This window comes from Triturus cristatus, chromosome 1_1 (assembly GCF_964204655.1).
Source record: "Triturus cristatus chromosome 1_1, aTriCri1.1, whole genome shotgun sequence".
Classification (NCBI taxonomy): Eukaryota; Metazoa; Chordata; class Amphibia; order Caudata; family Salamandridae; genus Triturus; species Triturus cristatus.
The window spans coordinates 962,982,566-963,003,497 of NC_140579.1; positions in this window are offsets into that span (position 1 = coordinate 962,982,566).

Consider the following 20,932-nt stretch of genomic DNA (forward strand, 5'->3'; position numbering starts at 1 on the left):
CGGCTTTCAGCCCTCATCAGCCAGGATAGCTTGACTCCAGTGGCATGGAGAGCACGGGACCCACGTCTCGGCATACCCGTCCCACTCGGGGTGAGAAATGCAAAAAGAACAATTGATGAACAGAATGCAGAACAATGTCATACATTCACCCCAGTACAGAGATCTGGGCCTAAATCCATTGTTTTTTTTTCCTCACCATGCCATTCCAGTTTGGACCCAGCCATCTGCAAATCAGTCTTGACCCTGCGCCCAGTGGGAACAGTCCAGCCCGAACTGCCAGGCCAAGTCCTCCCTGGACCGAAAGCAAGCATCCTAGGACCGGTTTCGGGCTTTCAGCCTTCCTCAGCCAGGATAGCTTGACTCCAGTGGCATGAAAAGCACAGGTCCCATGTCTGGGTGTACCCGTTCCACTCAGGGTGAGAAATGCAAAAAGAACAATTGATGGACAGAATGCTGAACAATGTCATACATTCACACCAGTACAGAGATCTGGCTCTAAATTCATTGTTTTTTAGCTCACCATGCCATTAAAGTTTGGACCCAGCCATATGTGAATCAGTCTTGACACTGCACCCAATGGGAACAATCTAGGACGAACTGCCAGGCCAGTTCATCTCTGGACTGGAAGCAAGCATCCTAGGACCGGTTTCGGGCTTACAGCCCTCATCAGCCAATATAGCTTGACTCCAGTGGCATGGAGAGTACCGGACCCACGTCTGGGCATACCCGTCCTACTCGGGGTGAGACATGCAAAAAGAACAATTGCTGGACAGAATGCAGAACAATGTCATACATTCACCCCAGTACAGAGATCGGGGCCTAAATCTATTGTTTTTTAGCTCACCATGCCATTCCAGTTTGGACCCAGCCATATGCAAATCAGTCTTGACCCTGCGCCCAATGGGAACAGTCCAGCCCGAACTGCCAGGCCACGTCCTCCCTGGACTGGAAGCAAGCATCCTAGGACCAGTTTCGGGCTTTCAGACCTCATCAGCCAGGATAGCTTGACTCCAGTGGTATGGAGAGCACGGGACCCACGTCTCGGCATACCCGAGCAACTCGGGGTGAGAAATGCAAAAAGAACAATCGATGAACAGAATGCAGAACAATGTCATACATTCACCCCAGTACAGAGATCTGGGCCTAAATCCATTGGTTTTTAGCTCACCATGCCATTCCAGTTTGGTCCCAGCCATATGCAAATCAGTCTTGACACTGCGCCCAATGGGAACAATCCAGGACGAACTGAAAAGCACAGGACCCATGTCTGGGCATACCCGTTACACTCGGGTGAGAAATGCAAAAAGAACAATTGATGGACAGAATGCAGAACAATGTCATACATTCACACCAGTACAGAGATCTGGGCCTAAATTCATTGTTTTTTAGCTCACCATGCCATTCCAGTTTGGTCCCAGCCATATGCAAATCAGTCTTGACACTGCGCCCAATGGGAACAATCCAGGACGAACTGCCAGGCCAGTTCATCTCTGGACTGGAAGCAAGCGTCCTAGGACCGGTTTCGGGCTTACAGCCCTCATCAGCCAGGATAGCTTGACTCCAGTGGTATGGAGAGCACGGGACCCACATCTGGGCATACCCGTCCCACTCTGGGTGAGAAATGCAAAAAGAACAATTGATGGACAGAATGCAGAACAATGTCATACATTCACCACAGTACAGAGATCTGGTCCTAAATCCATTGTTTTTTTGCTCACAATGCCATTCCAGTTTGGACCAAGCCATATGCAAATCAGTCTTGACCCTGCGCCCAATGGGAACAGTCCAGCCCGAGCTGCCAGGCCAGGTCCTCCTGGACTGGAAGCTAGCATCCTAGGACCGGTTTCGGGCTTTCAGCTCTTATCAGCCAGGATAGCTTGAATCCAGTGGCATGGAGAGCACGGAACCCACGTCTGAGCATATCCATCCCACTCAGGGTGAGAAATGAAAAAAGAGCAATTGATGGACAGAATGAAGAACAATGTCATACATACACCCCAGTACAGAGAACTGTGCCTAAATCCTTTGTTTTTTTGCTCACCATGCCATTCAGTTTGGACCCAGCCATATGTGAATCAGTCTTGACCCAGCGCCCAATGGGAACTGCCCAGCCCGAACTGCCTGGCAAGGTCTTCACTGAACTGGAAGCAAGCATCCTAGGACCGGTTTTGGGCTTTCAGCCCTCTTCGGCCAGGATACCTTGGCTCCAGTGGCATGGAGAGTACGGGACGCACGTCTGGGCATACCCGTCCCACTCGGTGTGAGAAAAGCAAAAAGAACAATTGATGGAAAGTATGCAGAACAATGTCATACATTCACCCCAGTACAGAGATCTGGTCCTAAATCCATTGTATTTTTCCTCACCATGACATTCCAGTTTGGACCCAGCCATACGCAAAAAAGTCTTGACCCTGCGCCCAATGGGAACAGTCCAGACCGAACTGCCAGGCCAAGTCCTCCCTGGACTGGAAGCAAGCATCCTAGGACCGGTTTCGGGCTTTCAGCCCTGCTCAGCCAGGATAGCTTGACTCCAGTGGCATGAAAAGCACAGGACCCATGTCTGGGCATACCCGTCGCACTCGGGGTGAGAAATGCAAAAAGAAAAATTGAAGGACAGAATGCAGAACAATGTCATACATTCACCCCAGTACAGAGATCTGGGCCTAAATTCATTGTTATTTACCTCACCATGCCATTTCAGTTTGGACCCAGCCATATGCAAATCATTCTTGACCCTGCGCCCAATGGGTACAGTCCAGCCCGAACTGCCAGGCCAGTTCCTCTCTGGACTGGATGCAAGCCTCCTAGGATCGGTTTCGGGCTTTCAGCCCTCATCAGCCAGGATAGCTTGACTCCAGTGGCATGGAGAGCACGGGACCCACGTCTCGGCATACCCGTCCCAGTCGGGGTGAGAAATGCAAAAAGAACAATTGAAGGACAGAATGCAGAACAATGTCATACATTCACCCCAGTACAGAGATCTGGGCCTAAATCTATTGTTTTTTTTTGCTCACCATGCCATTCCAGTTTGGAACCAGCCATATGCAAATCAGTCTCGACCCTGCGCCCAATGGGAACAGTCCAGCCCGAACTGCCAGGCGAGGTTCTCCCTGAACAGGAAGCAAGTACCCTAGGACCGGTTTTGGGCTTTCAGCCGTCATCAGCCAGGATAGCTTGACTCCAGTGGCATGGAGAGCACGGGACCCATGTCTGGGCATAACCGTCCCACTCGGGGTGAGAAATGCAAAAAGAACAATTGAAGGACAGAATGCAGAACAATGTCATACATTCACCCCAGTACAGAGATCTGGGCCTAAATTAATTGTTATTTATCTCACCATGCCATTTCAGTTTTGACCCAGCCATATGCAAATCAGTCTTGACCCTGCGCCCAATGGGAACAGTCCAGCCCGAACTGCCAGGCCAAGTCCTCCCTGGACTGAAAGCAAGCATCCTAGGACCAGTTTCGGGCTTTCAGCCCTCCTCAGCCAGGATAGCTTGACTCCAGTGGCATGGAGAGCACGGGCCCCACATCTGGGCATACCCATCCCACTCGGGGTGAGACATGCAAAAAGAACAATTGATGGACAGAATGCAGAACAATGTCATACATTCACCCCAGTACAGAGATCTGGGCATAAATTTATTGTTTTTAGCTCGCCATTCCAGTTTGGACCCAGGCATATGCATATCAGTCTTGACCCTGCACCCAATTGGAACAGTCCAGCCCGAACTGCCTGGCCAGGTCCTCCCTGGCCTGGAAGCAAGCATCCTTGGACAGGTATCCGGCTTTCAGCCCTCATCAGCCAGGATAGCTTGACTCCAGTGGCATGGAGAGCACGGGACCCACGTCTCGGCATACCCGTCCCACTCGGGGTGAGAAATGCAAAAAGAACAATTGATGAACAGAATGCAGAACAATGTCATACATTCACCCCAGTACAGAGATCTGGGCCTAAATCCATTGTTTTTTTTTCCTCACCATGCCATTCCAGTTTGGACCCAGCCATCTGCAAATCAGTCTTGACCCTGCGCCCAGTGGGAACAGTCCAGCCCGAACTGCCAGGCCAAGTCCTCCCTGGACCGAAAGCAAGCATCCTAGGACCGGTTTCGGGCTTTCAGCCTTCCTCAGCCAGGATAGCTTGACTCCAGTGGCATGAAAAGCACAGGTCCCATGTCTGGGTGTACCCGTTCCACTCAGGGTGAGAAATGCAAAAAGAACAATTGATGGACAGAATGCTGAACAATGTCATACATTCACACCAGTACAGAGATCTGGCTCTAAATTCATTGTTTTTTAGCTCACCATGCCATTAAAGTTTGGACCCAGCCATATGTGAATCAGTCTTGACACTGCACCCAATGGGAACAATCTAGGACGAACTGCCAGGCCAGTTCATCTCTGGACTGGAAGCAAGCATCCTAGGACCGGTTTCGGGCTTACAGCCCTCATCAGCCAATATAGCTTGACTCCAGTGGCATGGAGAGTACCGGACCCACGTCTGGGCATACCCGTCCTACTCGGGGTGAGACATGCAAAAAGAACAATTGCTGGACAGAATGCAGAACAATGTCATACATTCACCCCAGTACAGAGATCGGGGCCTAAATCTATTGTTTTTTAGCTCACCATGCCATTCCAGTTTGGACCCAGCCATATGCAAATCAGTCTTGACCCTGCGCCCAATGGGAACAGTCCAGCCCGAACTGCCAGGCCACGTCCTCCCTGGACTGGAAGCAAGCATCCTAGGACCAGTTTCGGGCTTTCAGACCTCATCAGCCAGGATAGCTTGACTCCAGTGGTATGGAGAGCACGGGACCCACGTCTCGGCATACCCGAGCAACTCGGGGTGAGAAATGCAAAAAGAACAATCGATGAACAGAATGCAGAACAATGTCATACATTCACCCCAGTACAGAGATCTGGGCCTAAATCCATTGGTTTTTAGCTCACCATGCCATTCCAGTTTGGTCCCAGCCATATGCAAATCAGTCTTGACACTGCGCCCAATGGGAACAATCCAGGACGAACTGAAAAGCACAGGACCCATGTCTGGGCATACCCGTTACACTCGGGTGAGAAATGCAAAAAGAACAATTGATGGACAGAATGCAGAACAATGTCATACATTCACACCAGTACAGAGATCTGGGCCTAAATTCATTGTTTTTTAGCTCACCATGCCATTCCAGTTTGGTCCCAGCCATATGCAAATCAGTCTTGACACTGCGCCCAATGGGAACAATCCAGGACGAACTGCCAGGCCAGTTCATCTCTGGACTGGAAGCAAGCGTCCTAGGACCGGTTTCGGGCTTACAGCCCTCATCAGCCAGGATAGCTTGACTCCAGTGGTATGGAGAGCACGGGACCCACATCTGGGCATACCCGTCCCACTCTGGGTGAGAAATGCAAAAAGAACAATTGATGGACAGAATGCAGAACAATGTCATACATTCACCACAGTACAGAGATCTGGTCCTAAATCCATTGTTTTTTTGCTCACAATGCCATTCCAGTTTGGACCAAGCCATATGCAAATCAGTCTTGACCCTGCGCCCAATGGGAACAGTCCAGCCCGAGCTGCCAGGCCAGGTCCTCCTGGACTGGAAGCTAGCATCCTAGGACCGGTTTCGGGCTTTCAGCTCTTATCAGCCAGGATAGCTTGAATCCAGTGGCATGGAGAGCACGGAACCCACGTCTGAGCATATCCATCCCACTCAGGGTGAGAAATGAAAAAAGAGCAATTGATGGACAGAATGAAGAACAATGTCATACATACACCCCAGTACAGAGAACTGTGCCTAAATCCTTTGTTTTTTTGCTCACCATGCCATTCAGTTTGGACCCAGCCATATGTGAATCAGTCTTGACCCAGCGCCCAATGGGAACTGCCCAGCCCGAACTGCCTGGCAAGGTCTTCACTGAACTGGAAGCAAGCATCCTAGGACCGGTTTTGGGCTTTCAGCCCTCTTCGGCCAGGATACCTTGGCTCCAGTGGCATGGAGAGTACGGGACGCACGTCTGGGCATACCCGTCCCACTCGGTGTGAGAAAAGCAAAAAGAACAATTGATGGAAAGTATGCAGAACAATGTCATACATTCACCCCAGTACAGAGATCTGGTCCTAAATCCATTGTATTTTTCCTCACCATGACATTCCAGTTTGGACCCAGCCATACGCAAAAAAGTCTTGACCCTGCGCCCAATGGGAACAGTCCAGACCGAACTGCCAGGCCAAGTCCTCCCTGGACTGGAAGCAAGCATCCTAGGACCGGTTTCGGGCTTTCAGCCCTGCTCAGCCAGGATAGCTTGACTCCAGTGGCATGAAAAGCACAGGACCCATGTCTGGGCATACCCGTCGCACTCGGGGTGAGAAATGCAAAAAGAAAAATTGAAGGACAGAATGCAGAACAATGTCATACATTCACCCCAGTACAGAGATCTGGGCCTAAATTCATTGTTATTTACCTCACCATGCCATTTCAGTTTGGACCCAGCCATATGCAAATCATTCTTGACCCTGCGCCCAATGGGTACAGTCCAGCCCGAACTGCCAGGCCAGTTCCTCTCTGGACTGGATGCAAGCCTCCTAGGATCGGTTTCGGGCTTTCAGCCCTCATCAGCCAGGATAGCTTGACTCCAGTGGCATGGAGAGCACGGGACCCACGTCTCGGCATACCCGTCCCAGTCGGGGTGAGAAATGCAAAAAGAACAATTGAAGGACAGAATGCAGAACAATGTCATACATTCACCCCAGTACAGAGATCTGGGCCTAAATCTATTGTTTTTTTTTGCTCACCATGCCATTCCAGTTTGGAACCAGCCATATGCAAATCAGTCTCGACCCTGCGCCCAATGGGAACAGTCCAGCCCGAACTGCCAGGCGAGGTTCTCCCTGAACAGGAAGCAAGTACCCTAGGACCGGTTTTGGGCTTTCAGCCGTCATCAGCCAGGATAGCTTGACTCCAGTGGCATGGAGAGCACGGGACCCATGTCTGGGCATAACCGTCCCACTCGGGGTGAGAAATGCAAAAAGAACAATTGAAGGACAGAATGCAGAACAATGTCATACATTCACCCCAGTACAGAGATCTGGGCCTAAATTAATTGTTATTTATCTCACCATGCCATTTCAGTTTTGACCCAGCCATATGCAAATCAGTCTTGACCCTGCGCCCAATGGGAACAGTCCAGCCCGAACTGCCAGGCTAGGTCCTCCCTGGACTGGAAGCAAGCATCCTAGGACCAGTTTCTGGCTTTCAGCCCTTTATCAGCCTGAATAGCTTGACTCCAGTGGCATGGAGAGCACGGGACCCACGTATGAGCATATCCATCCCACTCAGGTTGAGAAATGCAAAAAGAACAATTGAAGGACAGAATGCAGAACAATGTCATACATTCACCAGACTACAGAGATCTGGGCCTAAATCCACAGTTTTTTTCCTCACCACGCCATTCCAGTTTGGACCCAGCCATATGCAAATCACACTTGACCCTGCGCCCAATGGGAACAATCCAGGACGAGCTGACAGGCCAGTTGCTCTGTGGACTGGAAACAAGCCTCCTAGGACCGTTTCGGTTTTTCAGCCCTCATCAGCCAGGATAGCTTGACTCCAGTGGCATGGAGAGTACGGGACCCACGTCTGGGCATACCCGTCCCACTCGGGGTGAAAAATGCAACAACAACAATTGATGGACAGAATGCAGAACAGTGTCATACATTCACCCCAGTACAGAGATATGGGCCTAAATCTATTGTTTTTGGCTCACCATGCTGTTCCAGTTTGGACCCAGCCATATGCAAATCAGTCTTGACCCTGCGCCCAATGGAAACAGTCCAACCCAAACTGCCAGGCCAGGTCCCCCTAGACTGGAAGCAAGCATCCTAGGACCGGTTTCGGGCTTTCACCCCACATCAGCCAGGATAGCTTGAATCCACTGTCATGGAGAGCACGTGACCCACGTCTGGGCATACCCATCCCACTCGAGTTGAGAAATGCAAAAAGAACAATTGATGGACAGAATGCAGAACAATGTCATACATTCAACCCAGTGCAGAGATCTGGGTCTAAATCCATTGTTTTTTTTTTGCTCACAATGCCATTCCAGTTTGGACCCAGCCGTATGCAAATCAGCCTTGACCCTGCGCCCTATGGGAACAGTGCACACCGAACTGCCAGGCCAGGTCCTCCCTGGACTGGAAGCAAGTATCCTAGGACCGGTTTCGGGCTTTCAGCCCTCATCAGCCAGGATAGCTTGACTCCAGTGGCATGGAGAGTATGGGACCCACGTCTGGGCATACTCGTCCCACTCAGAGTGAGAAATGCAAAAAAGAACAGTTGATGGAAAGAATGCAGAACAATGTCATACATTCACCCCAGTACAGAGATCTGGGCCTAAATCCATTGTTTTTTTGCTCACCATGCCATTCCAGTTTCGACTCAGCCACATGCAAATTGTCTTGACCCTGCACCCAATGGGAACAGTGCACCCCGAACTGCCAGGCCAGTTGCTCTGTGGACTGGAAGCAAGCATCCTAGGACCGGTTTCGGCCTTTCAGCACTCATCAGCCAGGATAGCTTGACTCCAGTGGCATGGAGAGTACGGGACCCACGTCTGGGCATACCCGTCCCACTCGGGGTGAAAAATGCAACAACAACAATTGATGGACAGAATGCAGAACAGTGTCATACATTCACCCCAGTACAGAGATATGGGCCTAAATCTATTGTTTTTTTGCTCACCATGCTGTTCCAGTTTGGACCCAGCAATATGTAAATCAGTCTTGACCCTGCACCCAATGGGAACAGTCCAGCCCAAACTGCCAGGCCAGGTCCCCCTAGACTGGAAGCAAGCATCCTAGGACCGGTTTCGGGCTTTCACCCCACATCAGCCAGGATAGCTTGAATCCACTGGCATGGAGAGCACGTGACCCACGTCTGGGCATACCCATCCCACTCGAGGTGAGAAATGCAAAAAGAACAATTGATGGACAGAATGCAGAACAATGTCATACATTCAACCCAGTGCAGAGATCTGGGTCTAAATCCATAGTTTTTTTATCTCACCATGCCATTCCAGTTTGGACCCGGCCATATGCAAATCAGTCTTGACCCTGCGCCCTATGGGAACAGTGCAGCCCAAACTGCCAGGCCAGGTCCTCCCTGGACTGGAAGCAAGTATCCTAGGACCGGTTTCGGGCTTTCAGCCCTCATCAGCCAGGATAGCTTGACTCCAGTGGCATGGAGGGTATGGGACCCACGTCTGGGCATACTCGTCCCGCACAGAGTGAGAAATGCAAAAAAGAACAGTTGATGGCAGAATGCAGAACAATGTCAAACATTCACCCCAGTACAGAGATCTGGGCCTAAATCCATTGTTTTTTTGCTCACCATTCCATTCCAGTTTGGAACCAGCCATATGCAAATCAGTCTTGACCCTGCGCCCAATGGGAACAGTCCAGCCCGAACTGCCAGGCGAGGTTCTCCCTGAACAGGAAGCAAGTACCCTAGGACTGGTTTTGGGCTTTCAGCCGTCATCAGCCAGGATAGCTTGACTCCAGTGGCATGGAGAGCACGGGACCCAAGTCTGGGCATACCCGTCCCACTCGGGGTGAGAAATGCAAAAAGAACAGTTGATAGACACAATGCAGAACAATGTCATACATTCACTCCAGTACAGAGATCTGGACCTAAATCCATTGTTTTTTTGCTCACCATGCCATTCCAGTTTCGACTCAGCCATATGCAAATCGTCTTGACCCTGCGCCCAATGGGAACAATGCATCCCGAACTGCCAGGCCAGGTCCTCCCTGGACTGGAAGCAAACATCCTAGGACCGGTTTCGGCCTTTCAGCACTCATCAGCCAGGATAGCTTGACTCCAGTGGCATGGAAAACACAGGACCCATGTCTGGGCATACCCGTCCCACTCGGGGTGAGAAATGCAAAAAGAACAATTGAAGGACAGAATGCAGAAAAATGTCATACATTCACCCCAGTACAGAGATCTGGGCCTAAATTCATTTTTATTTATCTCACCATGCCATTTCAGTTTGTATCCAGCCATATGCAAATCATTCTAGACCCTGCGCCCAATGGGTACAGTCCAGCCCGAACTGCCAGGCCAGGTCCTCCCTGGACTGGAAACAAGCATCCTAGGACCAGTTTCTGGCTTTCAGCCCTTTATCAGCCAGGATAGCTTGACTCCAGTGGCATGAAAAGCACGGGACCCATGTCTGGGCATACAAGTACCACTCGGGGTGAGAAATGCAAAAAGAACAATTGAAGGACAGAATGCAGAACAATGTCATACATTCACCCCAGTACAGAGATCTGGGACTAAATTCCTTGTATTTTTTGCTCACCATGCCATTCCAGTTTGGACCCAGCCATTTGCAAATCAGTCTTGACCCTGCGCCCAATGGGAACAATCCAGGGCGAACTGCCAGGCAAGTTCCTCTCTGGACTGGATGCAAGCCTCCTAGGACCGGTTTCGGGCTTTCAGCCCTCATCAGCCAGGATAGCTTGACTCCAGTGGCATGGAGAGCACGGGACCCACGTCTCGGCATACCCGTCCGAGTCGGGGTGAGAAATGCAAAAAGAACAATTGATGAACAAAATTCAGAACAATGTCATACATTCACTCCAGTACAGAGATCTGGGCCTAAATCTATTGTTTTTTTTGCTCACCATGCCATTCCAGTTTGGACCCAGCCATATACAAAACACACTTGACCCTGCGCCCAATGGGAACAATCCAGGACGAACTGACAGGCCAGTTGCTCTGTGGACTGGAAGCAAGCATCCTAGGACCGGTTTCGGGTTTTCAGCCCTCATCAGCCAGGATAGCTTGACTCCAGTGGCATGGAGAGTACGGGACCCACGTCTGGGCATACCGTCCCACTCGGGGTGAAAAATGCAACAACAACAATTGATGGACAGAATGCAGAACAGTGTCATACATTCACCCCAGTACAGAGATATGGGCCTAAATCTATTTTTTTTTTGCTCACCATGCTGTTCCAGTTTAGACCCAGCAATATGCAAATCAGTCTTGACCCTGCGCCCAATGGGAACAGTCCAGCCCAAACTACCAGGCCAGGTCCCCCTAGACTGGAAGCAAGCATCCTAGGACCGGTTTCGGGCTTTCACCCCACATCAGCCAGGATAGCTTGAATCCACTGGCATGGAGAGCACGTGACCCATGTCTGGGCATACCCATCCCACTCGAGGTGAGAAATGCAAAAAGAACAATTGATGGACAGAATGCAGAACAATGTCATACATTCAACCCAGTGCAGAGATCTGGGTCTAAATCCATAGTATTTTTTGCTCACCATGCCATTCCAGTTTGGACCCAGCCGTATGTGAATCAGTCTTGACCCAGCGCCCAATGGGAACTGCCCAGCCCGAACTGCCTGGCAAGGTCTTCACTGAACTGGAAGCAAGCATCCTAGGACCGGTTTTGGGCTTTCAGCCCTCTTCGGCCAGGATACCTTGATTCCAGTGGCATGGAGAGTACGGGACCCACGTCTGGGCATACCCGTCCCACTCGGTGTGAGAAAAGCAAAAAGAACAATTGATGGAAAGTATGCAGAACAATGCCATACATTCACCCCAGTACAGAGATCTGGTCCTAAATCCATTGTATTTTTCCTCACCATGACATTCCAGTTTGGACCCAGCCATACGCAAAAAAGTCTTGACCCTGCCCCCAAAGGGAACAGTCCAGCCTGAACTGCCAGGCCAGGTCCTCCCTGGACTGAAAGCAAGTATCTTAGGACCGATTTCGGGCTTTCAGCCCTCATCAGCCAGGATAGCTTGACCCCAGTGGCATGGAGAGCACGGGACCCACATCTGGGCGTACCCGTCCCACTCGGGGTGAGAAATGCAAAAAGAGTAATTGATGGACTGAATGCAGAACAATGTCATACATTCACCTCAGTACAAAGATGTGGGCCTAAATCTATTGTTTTTTTGCTCACCATGCCATTCCAGTTTGGACCCAGCCATATGCAAATCAGTCTTGACCCTGCGCCCAATGGGAACAGTCCAGACCGAACTGCCAGGCCAAGTCCTCCCTGGACTGGAAGCAAGCATCCAAGGACCGGTTTCGGGCTTTCAGCCCTCATCAGCCTGGATAGCTTGACTCCAGTGGCATGGAGAGAACAGGACCCACGGCTGGGCATACCCGTCCCACTCGGGATGAGAAATGCAAAAAGAACAATTGATGGACAGAATGCAGAACAATGTCATACATTCACCCTAGTACAGAGATCTGGGCCTAAATCCATTGTATTTTTGGTCACCATGCCATTCAGTTTGGAACCAGCCATATGCTAATCAGTCTAGACCCTGCGCCCAATGGGAACAGCCGAGCCTGAACTGCCAGGCCAGGTCCTCCCAGGACTGGAAGGAAGCATCCTAGGACCGGTTTCGGGCTTTCTGCCCTCATCGGACGGGATAGCTTGACTCCAGTGGCATGAAGAGCACGGGACCCACGTCTGGGCATACCCGTCCCACTCGGGTGAGAAATGCAAAAAGAACAATTGATGGACAGAATGCAGAACAATGTCATACATTCACCAGACTACAGAGATCTGGGCCTAAATCCACTGTTTTTTTCCTCACCATGCCATTCCAGTTTGGACCCAGCCATATGCAAATCACACTTGACCCTGCGCCCAATGGGAACAATCCAGGACAAACTGACAGGCCAGTTGCTCTGTGGACTGGAAGCAAGCATCCTAGGACCGGTTTCGGGTTTTCAGCCCTCATCAGCCAGGATAGCTTGACTCCAGTGGCATGGAGAGTACGGGACCCACGTCTGGGCATACCCGTCCCACTCGGGGTGAAAAATGCAACAACAACAATTGATAGACAGAATGAAGAACAGTGTCATACATTCACCCCAGTACAGAGATATGGGCCTAAATCTATTGTTTTTTTGCTCACCATGCTGTTCCAGTTTGGACCCAGCAATATGCAAATCAGTATTGACCCTGCACCCAATGGGAACAGTCCAGCCCAAACTGCCAGGCCAGGTCCCCCTAGACTGGAAGCAAGCATCCTAGGACCGGTTTCGGGCTTTCACCCCACATCAGCCAGGATAGCTTGAATCCACTGGCATGGAGAGCACGTGACCCACGTCTGGGCATACCCATCCCACTCGAGGTGAGAAATGCAAAAAGAACAATTGATGGACAGAATGCAGAACAATGTCATACATTCAACCCAGTGCAGAGATCTGGGTCTAAATCCATAGTTTTTTTTGCTCACCATGCCATTCCAGGTTGGACCCAGCCGTATGCAAATCAGTCTTGACCCTGCGCCCTATGGGAACAGTGCAGCCCGAACTGCCAGGCCAGGTCCTCCCTGGACTGGAAGCAAGTATCCTAGGACCGGTTTCGGGCTTTCAGCCCTCATCAGCCAGGATAGCTTGACTCCAGTGGCATGGAGGGTATGGGACCCACTTCTGGGCATACTCGTCCCACACAGAGTGAGAAATGCAAAAAAGAACAGTTGATGGACAGAATGCAGAACAATGTCAAACATTCACCCCAGTACAGAGATGTGGGCCTAAATCTATTGTTTTTTTTGCTCACCATGCCATTCCAGTTTGGACCCAGCCATATGCAAATCAGTCTTGAGCCTGTGCCCAATGGGAACAGTCCAGACCGAACTGCCAGGCCAAGTCTTCCCTGGACTGGAAGCAAGCATCCAAGGACTGGTTTCGGGCTTTCAGCCCTCATCAGCCTGGATAGCTTGACTCCAGTGGCATGGAGAGAACAGGACCCACGGCTGGTGTGAGAAGTTGGCCTGGTATATGATGTTCACTAGTTAAAGTGACCACCTTGTACCATGCCAAGCAACCCTTATGGTGTGGTTGTAAGTCAACCTTTTCGGACTAGCTGCCCTAGTGGTAGCGTAGGCTAAGCAGTCTTTGAGGCTAAACTCGTGAAGCGTGTTAAGCAAGCTGTTTTACCAAATGCAACCCCCTTTTACACCAATGAAAGGACACCACGCAGATATATATTCAAAATATATATGTATTTATTTCTCAAAGTAACCCCTAGTCTCTTTATGAGCACAGGAGCACAAATCGTCAAACAATATTACAGTAGAATACACAGAAGTTGCACTTTATATGGATAGGCCCTGGTGGCCGCTCAAACCATATACTAAAATAGTGGTATAAGTACCACGAACAGAAAAGGGAAAAGGCCTAGGGCCTCTAGAATCGCTGGGCCTACAAGGAGCTAACTTCAGTTAGTGACCAGGAGGTCCACGGGTTGCATGTGCAGAGCAAATAGTCACACGCGTGCTCCCATGGGTTTTCAATGGGTGCGTAAAAGTTACAAAGTTACTGCAAAAAGGATCTTCCGGGTGGACTATGAACTCAAGATTGGAAACACAGACACTAGAGATGATACTCTACACTTGGGCACTGGAGTGCCAGCTTTACCTCACCCACAGGAAGTGGGTGCATAGGCCTCGAAATGCGTCGGGTTTCTTCTATCTGTTCAATGGAGCCTGTGGACAAAGATGCTGCAGGCGGTCAGTCCGGAAGGGATGCGGTGGATCCAAGAGTGGATCGGAGTTGTAGAAGACGTGTAAGCAGAGGGGACAGTGTTCACAGTCACTAGCCAGTGACCAGCGTGGCACCAGGTGGGTACCAGGCGATGTCGGGTGCAAACAGGAAGAAAGGTGTAGCTTGTCTCTGCAGCCACGTGGTCCCTGAAGGTCGACGACGTCCAGGAGTCGGTTCACGAGCTGTCCCACGCAGGTTCTCGCTGTCGGCGGTGTCGGCGACTTGATCGAAGCAACCAAGCCTTGGCAAAAGCAATTGTTGTGGAAAACGAAATAAGCTGATGGTTCTGACCAGCAAGGTCAGAGGGACTGCTCCTTTGGAGGGAAGCAAGGGCCAGTCTGGAGCAACCAGACCAGCGGTGTATTTCTTGAAGTTCGTCGCCAAGATGGCCACTAGCCAGCGGGCCAGCAACCGGTTAGGCGCATCGAGTGGCAAAATGCAGAAGGGCCCCACGCAGATCGTGGAGATGCTGGAGGGCTCACCTTTGGTGCAGATGCTGCTCGAGGGTTGGGCTTCTCAGATCCCAAAGCACAACTTGGAGGGAGCCTCGGTTGTTGCACTTGCAGCTTGTCGTGGTCGTTTCAAGATGGCTGGCTCCACGTGTCTTGGTGCCTCCACGGGTCTCCTATTTTCAGGGACTGTGGATCGGGCGGTGAGAGGTCTGGAGGTCCAGGTCTTGTCAGTCTCTGGGCTCGGGCTCCGGGGGGAGGCGGCGGCAAAGCAGACGTTGATTCGCTGGATGGTGCTTGCGTTAGCAAGGTGGTCACTCCCTGACCACAGGGGAGATTTCCTTCAGTCTTCTGTGCAGCAGAATGTCGAAGTTCCCGTCTTCTTCTTAGTTTCAAGTTGATTCCAGGATGTCTGAAGTCTTAGGACACAGCTCCTACCTTTAAGCGGATTCTAGGGGCCGGACTACCTGCTAGGTCCCTCCCTAAGGGTGGGACCAGGAAGGGGGGTGGTTACACCCCAAATCCTTTGTCCAGCTCGCCCCAGGCCCGGGACTGGTGTGCCCCAGGACCGGATTGAACTGGCGTATGCACCGAGGCTCCTTGTGCGCCACAGGCATGTCTGGTTTCTTTCAAGCCCTACCTGACCAATACACAAAATCCTGTCTGGGGTGGTGCACGCACCTCCCCTGGCAGGAAACCCTTTGTCCACACCTCCCAAGCTGGAAGGACTCCCAGCAGCAGGAGGGCAGACTTGTGTCTGTGGTGGCAGCATCCATTTTGTGGAGCTGAGGCTATGTCTGATTTTACCCGGGTTTCAGGTGCTGTACATGTCGTGTCCCTCTAGAAGGGTGGAATGCTAACCCCGTCACCAGAATTGGCGAGGGGTTAGTATTCCAATTCGTATGACACCTTACTCGACATGTTTTGATAAAGCCAAACCAAAGATAGCATTTAACCGCGAGGTTCATAATGCACTTAAGAGTATATGGTATGACGATATCTGGAAACAGTAGAAGGAAGTTGTTCCGACCACTGCAGACAGGCTCAGCTCATGCCAGAGCACCATCTCACATGGAACCAAGCACTCTGCCTTCAGGATTGTTAAGGCCTGCCATAGGAGTGACTTATAGGTTAACATGTGTCCCATTTAAGGTTAGGTATAGGTATACTACACCTAAGTAAGAGGTGGTTACACCAACTTACCCCAGCTGAGTGATCAGCCAGTTGTGTCAAATTTGTTAGGCCAAGCCTGGGGTGGCATAATACATGCTTCAGCCCTTGGCAGGCCTTAGATACACCAATGCCCTGGGTACCTAGTGTACACTGGTACAGGGGCTCACAGGGTGATCCACTTCCAATTGGTTATGCACCTAGGGTGCATAGTGTAAATTTAGTAGAGAGAACAGCAGGCTGGGGGTCTGATTGGCAGGCCCACAGCCTCAATATGTCAAAAACCAGTGAAGCAAAAAGCAAAAATTTGGGGTGACCATAGGATAGCAGACCCTACTCTCCTACACAACCCCCCCCCAAACGCAGGGACATTAAACTAGCCTTGACCAGTCTCGTCTTCATGTCCTAAGTGGAAGTACCTGGAGAGACCATCTGCATTCCCATGGTCAGTACCTGGCCGGTGCTCCACTGTAAAGTCCATCCCCTGTAGGGAAATGGACCACCTAAGCAGTTTGGGGTTTTCACCCTTCATCTGATTTAGCCACAAGAGGAGCTTATGGTCGGTCTGAATCTTGAAGTGAGTGCCAAACAAGTATGGCCTCAGCTTCTTCAGGGCCCACACCACAGCAAAGGCCTCCCTCTCAATAGCTGACCAATTCTTCTCTCTGGGGGTCAACCTCCTGCTAATAAAAGCAATGGGTTGGTCTTGACCATCTACATTAAGTTGTGACAGCACAGCTCCCACACCCAACTCAGAAGCATCTGTTTGGACAATAAACTCTTTGGAGTAGTCAGGACTTTTCAGGATAGGTGCAGAGCACATGGCCTCCTTCAGGTCATCAAATGCCTTTTGACAGCTTACTGTCCACTGAACCTTTTTGGGCATCTTCTTGGATGTCAGATCATTAAGAGGAGTCACAATGGACCCATAGTTCTTAACAAACTTCCTGTAGTACCCAGTCAAGCCCAAGAAAGCTCGAACTTGAGTCTGGGTGGTTGGAGGGGACCAGTCCTTGATGGATTGTATCTTACTCTCCAGTGGTTGAACTTGGCCTCCACCTACAAGGTGGCCCAAATACACAACCTTACTCTGCCCTATCTGGCACTTAGTAGCCTTGATAGTGAGGCCTGCCCTTTGCAGGGCCTCAAGAGCCTTCTTCAGGTGGATCAGGTGATCCTTCCAGGTGGAGCTAAAGACAGCAATGTCATCAAGATATGCTGCACAAAAGTCATCCAACCCAGTAAGGACTTGATTCACCAACCTTTGGAAGGTGGCAGGTGCATTCTTCAGACCAAAGGGCATCACCACAAATTGGTAGTGCCCACCTGGGGTTGAGAATGCTGTTTTGGCCTTAGACTCCTCAGCTAATCTGATTTGCCAATAGCCAGCTGTCAAGTCAAATGTGCTCAAAAACTTAGCAGAAGCTAGTTTGTCTAGAGCTCATCTGCCCTTGGAATAGGGTGTGCATCTGTCCTGGTGACAGCATTGAGACCCCTGTAGTCCACACATAACCTCATCTCTCTCTTGCCATCTTTGGTGTGAGGTTTGGGGACCAGAACCACTGGGCTAGCCCAGGGGCTCTCTGAGGGTTCAATGACACCTAATTCCAGCATTTTGTGTACCTCAGCCTTTATACAGTCCCTGACGTGGTCAGGTTGTCTGTAGAGCTTGTTCTTTACAGGCAGACTGTCACCAGTGTCCACCACATGGGTACACCAGTCAGTTTGGCTAGGTATTAGGGAAAACAGATGTTGAAATGATTGTAGAACTTGTCTACATTCAGTCTGCTGATGGGCAGTGAGGTTGCCTCCAAGGGTCACTCCTTCAACTGAGCCATCTTCAGGGTTCTGAGACAACAGGTCTGGGAGAGGGTCACTCTCTTCCTCCTGTCCCTCATCTGTAGCCATGAGCAAGCCCATGTCTGCCCTGTCAACATATGCTTTTAACCTGTTAACATGGAGTACCCTGTGGGGACTCCTGGGAGTTCCTAGGTCCACCAAGTAGGTGACCTCTCCCTTCTTTTCCAGGATTGTATGGGGTCCAGACCATTTGTCTTGGAGTGCTGCTGGGGCCACTGGCTCCAACACCCATACCTTTTGTCCTGGCTGAAACTCAACCAAGACAGCCTTTTGGTCATGCCAAGCTTTCTGTAAGGCCTGGCTTTCCTCAAGGTTTTTGGATGCCTTCTCCATATACTCAGCCATCCTGGAGCGGAGACCAGGTACATAGTCCACTATGTCTTGCTTAGGCTTTTTGAGAGGTAACTCCCATCCTTCCTTCACCAAACACAGTGGGCCTCTTACAGGGTGCCCAAACAACAATTCAAAGGGGCTGTAGCCAACCCCCTTTTGTGGGACCTCTCTGTAAGCAAACAGAAGGCAGGGTAGAAGGATGTCCCATCTTCGCCTGAGCTTTTCAGGTAATCCTTTGATCATACCCTTTAGGGTCTTGTTGAATCTCTCAACAAGCCCATTGCATTGTGGGTGATAAGGGGTGGTGAACTTGTAGTTGACACCACATTCCTTCCACATAGCTGTCAAGTATCCTGACATGAAGTTGGTACCTCTGTCAGAAACTACCTCCTTAGGAAACCCCACTCTGGAGAATACTCCCAGCAGGGCCCTGGCCACAACAGGTGCTGTAGTGTTCCTAAGGGGAATTGCCTCTGGATACCTGGTGGCATGATCCACTACCACCAGTATAAATCTGTGCCCAGATGCAGTGGGAGGATCCATGGGACCCACTATATCTATTCCCACTCTTTCAAAGGGGACCCCACCACAGGTAGTGGTATTAGGGGGGCCTTTGTTGTGCCACCTGATTTGCCACTGGCTTGGCAGGTCACACAGGAGCGACAAAACTCCTTTGTATCTTCATTCATGTGAGGCCAGTGAAAGTGAGGGACAAGCCTGTCCCAAGTCTTGTTCTGGCCTAAGTGTCCTGCTAAAGGAATATCATGGGCCAAGGTAAGAAGGAAGCCCCTAAATTGCAGAGGTATAACCAACCTCCTGGTTGCACCAGGCTTGGGGTCTCTAGCCTCTGAATAAAGGAGCCCTTCATCCCAATACACTTTATGGGTACCTTGAGCATTCCCAGCAGCCTCAGCAGCAGCCAGCTGTCTGAGGGGTTCAAGAGAGGGACAGGATAACTGAGCCTGCCTCAAGTCAGCCCTTGAAGGTCCCCCTGCCCCCAGAAACTCAACCTGATCAGGTTCAAGCTCTTCAGGGACAGTTCCTTCAGGGTTCTCTAGATCAGCTTCCTGGGAAGGTTGATCATCACTCTGAGGCAGGGGGGAAGGCACAGCCTTGACCCTCCTGTTCTTCTTCTTGGTAGGTGCTTGGTCCATTGTTCCAGGATCCAAGACCTGAGGTTCAGTAAGGCACTTTTTGGCCTGTGACCTGGTCACAGCAAGGACATGTGGTGATATACCTAACATCTCTGCATGTGTCCTGTACTCCACTTCTGACCATAGAGAACTCTCTAGGTCATTGCCCAACAAACATTCTACTGGGAGGTCTGCACTAACCACAACCCTTTTGAGGCCAGTTACCCCTCCCCATGAGAAGTTAACAACTGCCACACTATGTGAAGTAGTGGCATTGCTGGCATTGGTCACCAGGTAATTCTCACCTGGTATGTACTGTCCAGGATCCACAAAGCCTGGTGTCACCATAGTGACACTGGCACATGTGTCCCTGTAGGCTTGAGCCACTTTTTCATTAATTAAAGGAGTCTGTCTGTACTTGCCCAGGTTACTGGGGCTCACAGTCAGGGACAAATCAATGTCCCCATCACAGATCAAGACTGCCTGTGTCAGGGTTCTGTCTAAGTCAGAATCTCCTTCAGTTCCCATAGTGATTCCCACTACACCCTTTGTCTGGGGACCAACACTGCTAACAGTAGTACTGGGAGCAGGTGCCTTAGGGGCAACAGTGTTGGGGGCTCCACCCTTTTTACAATCACTAGTCCAGTGAGTTGTATTCTTGCAATGATTGCACCAGGGTTTCTTTTGACCTTCTTTCTTCTTCCCTTTAGGCTGGGACCCACCCTCTTTAGCAGTAGTTTGGGGCCCTGTTGAAGACTTCTGGTCTTTAGATTTCTGATCTCCACCCTTTTGGTCTGTTTTCTTCTGATCACCCCCTTGGCCCTGGTTCTGGTTCTTTTGCTTAACCCTGGTTCTGACCCATTTGTCTGCCTTCTTTCCCAATTCTTGGGGAGAGGTCAGATCAGAGTCAACCAGGTGTTGATGCAGTTGCTGGTTTTGACAGTTATTTAAAATCTGTTCTCTCATCATCAAATTGTACAATCCTGTATAATCAGATACCTTACTTCCCAGCAACCAACCCTCCAAAGCCTTAGTGGCACATTCAATGTATTCAGACCAGTCCTGAGTCTGTGTCTTCTGGGTGTCTCTGAACATTAACCTGTACTGTTCAGTGGTTAAGCCTAACCCATCAACTAGGACACTCTTCAGGACTCTGTAATTTCTGACATCCTCCTCCCTAAAAGTGAGGAGTCTGTCTCTGCCTCTTCCTTCAAAGGAGAGCCAGAGGATTGCTGCCCACTGGTCTTCAGGAACCTGCTGCACTTTGCAGGCTCTCTCAAGAGCAGTCATCCATTTGTGGATGTCATCCCCACTTTTGTAGGGGGGCACAACCTTGGACAGGTTCCTATTATCAAAGACCCTATCTTTGTCCCTAGGGACAATGCTGCCACCAGT